Genomic DNA, 7270 nt, shown 5'->3' on the forward strand with positions numbered 1-7270 from the left:
TGCTAGCTCATAGCTTGGTAAAAAGTTAAATTTTTCTTTTTGAGCTAGTGTTTACCCAGCGGCTATTGAGAGCCATTCATTTTCATTTCATCAAGTTGAAGTCATCTCTAGCTCATAGATTGCTCTTAAATTGAACATTTCATGTGAGCTAGTTGTTAGCCAACTTGTTTGGAGCTTTTAAACTGTAAAATTCCGCTTTCGAGAGCCACTTCATTTAATCAAATTGCATTATTTTTAGCTCTTGGCTTGTTTTTAATTCCATATTTCATTGAGCTAGAAACTAATCAACTTTTGATCATGCATGAGAGATTTCAAAAATTGCAACATTTGCTCATGTAGAAGCTCATTCTCTCTCATTGTTGTTGTGTATGCATAAATTTGCTACAAAGAGCATCATGTGCATAACCAAAGGTACTTTTTTCCCTTGGGTTTTTTCCCTTTGGCAAATTTCGATATGCAAGACCCTAGCTTTAGATTTTCATTAATGTCTTTTGTGTGCTTTTTGCTTTCAATAAAAGGCTTGGGAGCTTGTGTTCACACTTAGCTTCAAATCAGCTTCTTTCGCAAATAAAAAGATCAAGAGGCTTCTCTACAAAGGGGATGCTTGCTCAAGGATGCACAAAGAGCATGAATAGGTGTAATCCTTCCATGATTTTGCTCTTTTGTTTCTCTCTTCATTCTCTTGTTTGGCTTAAGTAATTTTTGCTTCTAAGCTATGGTTCTTTCATGTTCAAAAGCTAGGCATCCTAAAGTTTCAACACTTTGATTTGTGAATATTAACTCATCAAAAAGATTAGGTTTTATGTGTGCTAATCATAGGTAATTGGCATTGACCTTAAGTTAATGTAGGTTCATTTCTCATTAGTCCTAGACTCTTAGTGATAGTCTTAATACTCCATTCATTTTTAAACATGACCTAGGGCTATGATTAAGCTTTAGTCTTTTAGTCCATTTGCCATTAGCATCTCATGTTGGAAGCAATAAAAAAGTGATAAAAAATGAAACAATGAAGTAAAGAAGTGTCAAGAAAAAGTAGCAAAAATGCTATTAGATACATGAAAAGAAAACTTCTATGTTATTTTGTGTCCATGTGAGGCCTAGCGCCTTATTGGCACTTGGCAGGCGAGGGGAATCACCTTGGCTCGCTTGTCAAGGCCCTAACCGATGCCCTAGGTTGATAGGGGCTAGCCGTCGCCTTGGTACGCTAGTAGGCTTTTGGAACACCTTCTTGAGGGTTCAAGGAGCCAAGCGTCGCACCTAGACTTGCCTTGGGGTGGTATCCTTCTATTGTGCTTTACTTTTTTCAATGACTGACAAAAACAAAACTTCCATGAGCTTCAAAAAAGCTATGACAATGTACTAGTAGATTAGGAGCTTTTTTATAGCCCGTAGACATGATAGACTTGAATGATTTATTAAGATTGGTCTCATAGTTTTTAGGCTAGTAGGTATATGGACTTGCACTAACCTAGGGTAATAATTGATTTCTTGTGTTTCATGCATAAAACTGAAATTTCAAGTGGTTTAATCTTCATGATAGTTGAGTGTTCTTTTGCTTTGTGTTGTTTAGTTTTTGACTATGATTCACCCATCTTTTAGAAGCAAAAAATTCACTTTGCATGATTGTTAATTTTACTTTATCTTTTTTATCCTCGTTGGCTTTTAATACTCATTACTTGTTCTTATGTTTTGCAGCTCAACATTTCTTCCATGGACTTGCTTTCTACCATGTCACCATGTTTTGCTTCACCGGCACACGAGGACTGCGCCAAATTAGGAAGGGGGAAATGTTAGCAGCAGCTAACACATGCTGCACCAAATATGCATCAAGTGGGATATATGCTATGGTTGTGCACAATATTTGGGCTCATTAGGAGTTCCAAAGTTGTATATGCTAGGTAGAGGGCTCAAGCTTAAACCCATAGTAGAAGGGATTGTGGTGAAAGCCTTTAAAAGGAAGCCTTTATGCAAGAAGGCTTCATTCTTGAGTATCCACTCTTGAGGATCCACTTTTGAGAGCTCTCTCTCTCTCTTGAGTGTTCACTCTATGGCCTAGCCTTCAGCTTAATGCTCATGCTTAAGAGGCTAGTGCTAATCCATTGTAATTAGAGTAGTCCCCACTTCTTCTCTACATTTCATTATGTCATGAAGTAGTATTACACTTTCATTATTCTAGATTTGAGAGAGGTATGTACTTCTTGCTATTAACCACTCATATTCTTCTATAAGCATTCGATTTGTGATATTTAGCATCACTAATTAGGTTGATTAAGTTGGGTCTTAATCTTGTAATTAGTGTGCGCGCCCTATTGTTGCTTGTGTGTAGATAGGTTTTATGAAACTCTAGCACCATTCACTTCGTGTGTGTAGCTATTGATGAAGTGCCATGATTGGCATGTGGTGATTGGAGAGGCCAACACCAATGTAATTAGTGAGTGCTTATCATTAGTGTGCTTGGGGTTTTTTGTCTATGGTAAGTCGGACTTCGGTGGACTTGATGTGTGTAGGAGTTGATTGATTAGTGATTAGAGTAGGTTTAGAGTTAGTCTTGCCATGGCTAATCTCTACTTGCATTGGAGAGGTGATCTCTACTTGCATTGGAGAGTGATATCTACTTACTTACTCCCAGTTTTCATTTAGAAATGCTCCATCTAGAATTGAGGTGCTAGGGGTGCCCTTTGAACTAGATGCAATGTGGCTCTCTATGGGTTGACCCTTAGTGGTTGCTTATTCGGGAGCACTCGATTGCTTGACTAGCATGGACGTTGACATAGGGGCCTTCGCTTTTACGAGATGGACAAAAACACACTCATTTTCATAGCAAATCAAAGTTACAAACCTAGAGGATATCCTCTTAGGCAAGAATTTAATAATCACATGATTACATGAAATTTTTTGTAGCTACCATGTGTTATTATCATATTCACATTATTACACTTTACATGATCACATTTAAGATGATGAATGGTGACCTTATAGCTCACCAAAATCCCATTGAGCTATTATTTTGCGTGGCAGATCCACTTAGATATAGCAAAAAATCCGCTAGCAGGCTTGCCAATATATACAAAATCACTGCACGGACTACTGATTTGGGTGGCTTTTGTGGGAATAGAAAGTTCATGTAAACATTTAACATGATCACATGTTTTAAAAAGCGATCACTCATTATTGTCATGTTCACGTGTTTGTAATCCAGAGTTATGGATAGCCAATGAGGGTGCCCCAAGCCTCTCAACTGGAAGGTCCTTGCTAAGAATCCAGAGTTCCTATAAATGTGATGACTCGAGCTCAAGCTCAAGATCTACCAAAAATACACATGTCAAGGAGAAACCCAAACTGCTTGCTCAAGAAAAAATAAAAACCATATCAATGAGGACTAGAAGAAAATTATGGAAAGCTAAACAAGACAAAATAAAAGCAAAAAGGTGGAAAGAGAACACCACCCTAGAAATTGAGCTGGAAACAATCTAGGGAGCAATTGAAACAAGAAAAGAAAAATGTGGAATGAACAGAGAAAGACAAATCATCCAAAAGATCATTGAGAGGTTTAGTCTTAGTACAAAAAGTTCATGAGCATTTGGACGCTCTATTGCAAGCCTACAAGGCAAGACTGAAACCCAATCAGACACTGGAATAGAGATTGTTGACATATCCACATTCGGAGGTTGAAACAAAAAGAATGGAAAAGTGTGAAGGCTTCTAGAAATAGCTCAAGCTCTAATGCAACAAAAAATGTTGAAAATCCCTGAGCAAGTAGTGCATGTGCCATGAAAGGAGAATGCAAGCGTACTAAAGGAACACACGAGCAAACCTATCATATCAAGAAAGGAAAATCCATTGGATACGCGGGTGATAGCAAAAACAACCGATGAGGCCAAATCTCACAAGATGCCACCAATTCCAGAAGTGGACGAGCCATCGCAACAATCCTTTTGGGAGACGATCGAAAACCAAAAAGACGATATTGTCATGTTGCAGTCAACACCCATCCCAGAGATCAATATGAACCATGAGATTTATCTTGGGGATATACAGTCATTGTATAGAGATGCAGGGATGGAAGTATCCTTGGAGAGTAAACCAAAGACTTTAAGCACTTTACTTTCTTTTCTAGGGGAGCACGAGACAAAATCAGACATGCGAGTCATGCCATCTCAATGGAATCCAATTCCATAGATGACGGACACAAAGAGCCTACACGAATTGATGTCATCCCCTATAATATGCACCATTACTCTTGTAGAACTTCTGAAATCTAATCACAACTTTGGGGACAAATGAGCAAGATGGGGTTAAAAATCCCTTCACATGACAAACTCGCAGATGAGAACATGGGTACAACTCAATCCAAGAAACCAAAGGCAAAAGCCAATACCAGTCAATAAGGTGGCTGACTACTGTGAAGGAAAAAAAGGAAACACCACCTTACCACTCAAGTACATGGGAGTAAAAATGATAGACATACTTGATAGTGGGGTAGGGATAGCCGTTGCTACAAAGGAAGTTTGGGAGAAGTGGGCCAGACCAACTCTCAAGAAAACACAGATGAAGTTGCGACTAGCATACAAATTGGTAGAGAGACCCTTGGGCATGCTTGAACAAATAATTGTATCTTCTTGTGGAATTGAGTACAAGCACACTCTTGTGGTTTTTTTTTTGTGGTGGTAGACTTTTGGAAAAAGAAACAACTTTGAGGTTATTTTGGGACAATCATTCATGCGTCAACTCAAAATAGTTCAAGATTGGGGCTATGAGAACCTCTACTTGCGGTGTAAGGGTGTCACAACAAGGGTCAACACAAAGGACCATAGTTACCAAAATGTAAATTGAACCCCAGTACAATTACATGCTTGGTTGATGAAACAAGCACATGTTTGGATGTGCGGAGCATCTGAATGCGGAAGATTGAGAAAAGAAGATTGTATCCTACAATGATCCGAGGAGCATAAATACTATGTTAAAGAGCCATTTCCAAAATAACAGTTTGAACTTTTTGGATGCGACCAAATAATGGCTACTCAAGATGTGTGTGTAAACAAAATAATTCCTACAAAGTTTTGCAATGAGCATGGCTATGACATAATCCGTGCTTTACGATAAAGGTATTAAAGGAAGCTAATAGGATTTGTGAGTATGAGAGCAAAAAAGGTGAGACAGATAGATACATCATGAAGTATGATGCCAAAGCACAAACAAAGGAAGAAAAGAAACCACAAGAATATGTCATCATTGACATACCTGAAGAATTGACAAAAGTTGTTTCAAAGAATTCGACTCCAAAAAGTGCACAACCAAAAGCAGATGAAGGAGGAAAGTTTCCAAGTTCCACATAAGATGCTCAACAAACTCAAGATCAGGAAAACAACATGAATATGGTAATATATTGATTAGCTTCTACAATGATCAAATTCTAGATGTGTGGAGAAACAAGACTCAAAATTGCATGTTCAGCTATGATAGATTCTTATGCTACAAAGAATCTGATGTCTTATGGAACGTGGATAATGCTGGGAAAGCCACCAAATTGGAGATCTAAAAGAAATAGTGTACACAAGTTCTAGAATGGAAACTCCTAGCTTTGAAATGGCGGAAGCTGTACTCAAGTTGAGTATTGGGAATCTGGATGAACATTTTCTTTTGACAACAACAAAAAGGTTCAACAAAAGAAAAAACAAAGGTCCCTCTCAAGCTCATGCAACAAAGAAACAACCAACAACCACGGAGAAAGGTAAAGCTAAAGCAATCACTGAAATAGGTCAACCTCCCAAGTCAAATTAACCTTCAACAAGCCTCCATTAAACTTCCTGCATAGCATCTATATCAAGAGCCACACCATTGATAATGCAATGTAAACCGAAGCAAAAAGTTTACCAACCCAAGTTTCCATCACGACAAAGTCTCTAGAAAAAGCCAAAGAGAATCAACCAATTGCTAGCATCCAAAGAGAACATCAAAGTCAAAGACCCAACTTGGATACACCAATCACAAGCTCAACCTCACAAACCAAAGGTAATAGGGTGGATAGCATCGAATGAGTTGTTGCTCAAGGCTACTTTGAAGGAAATACAAATATTTGGGCCAAAAAGACTAAATTAATAGATTTGACCTACTCACCTCAACCAAAGAGTTCTATAAAGAGCAAGACAAGTCATCAGTGGAAGATCAAGACCTCAACCAGGAGAAAGAACAACCACAAAAGGAAAAAGAAAAGGTCTTCACGAAAACCAGTATGCAACAAGTATGACTTCAATCAAGCTACCCAACAAAGACAGATAAATCAGTCAATGATTCCAATCAAGCTACTTGATGCTCAAGGCTTTTATGAAGGTACTCAAATATGGTTACCAAAAATAATAGCTTAACTGTCAGAAACAACAAAAACTAGTCATGTGGCACAAAGCTCCTTAAAAAGGCAAGCAATCAAAATGAAGAGCCAACACCAAGTCACAACTGAGGGTGCTATGACCTCTAGATGGATACCTTGTCATCGTAGGGTCCATCAGTCCCTACTACAATTGTAGGACCTGTTTCACAATGTAGTATTAACAAACTCTCTCTCTCTCTCTCTCTCTCTCTCTCTCTCTCTCTCTCTCTCTCTCTCTCTCTCTCTCTCTCTCACTCTCACACACACACACACACACACACACACACACAAGCTCACAACTAAAAATGAGGATTTAAGTGGGTTTCACCTATACATACCCCAGGCTCCCGGGTGAGTTTTTTTCCCCACCTCACAGCTAGTCCTACCTCTTGTGTCCGATGACCACCGTGTCAAAAAGTTCTAAATTCAAACACCATATGACCTCAATCTGTACATTTTGTGCGATCAGGTGTTTGCATCTCAAAGACAGTTTCTGCAACTTATTCAATTCTGGTCTTGCTCATTTGTTACTTCGAATTGACCTCTCAAAATTATTATCTCTTCTTGGAGTCCATGTATCGGAGTCTAGTTTTCTTTGTAATTGTTTTGTTTTTGTAGCCATTTATTGCTTACAAAATTAAAAAAACAATAAAGACGATAAAAATAAGAAAAAGATAGCAAAATTGGCCTAATTTTTTGAAAACAAGCTAGTAAAATAAGTTGACTTTCATCAAAAAGTCCTTATTTGCAAACTTTCAACGGATTATTCCACTTCTCATTATAAATTTTAGCCAAAACCTTATTATCTATGTATTTACACACATCTATGGGCTCATCTCTAATGTTCGTCCCTTATTCTTGAGTCTCTTCACTTTTAGGGCATAAAATCAACAATATGCGGCA

The sequence above is a fragment of the Adiantum capillus-veneris genome, chromosome 1, assembly GCF_014529385.1.
Source record: "Adiantum capillus-veneris isolate H3 chromosome 1, ASM1452938v2, whole genome shotgun sequence".
NCBI classification, from domain to species: Eukaryota; Viridiplantae; Streptophyta; class Polypodiopsida; order Polypodiales; family Pteridaceae; genus Adiantum; species Adiantum capillus-veneris.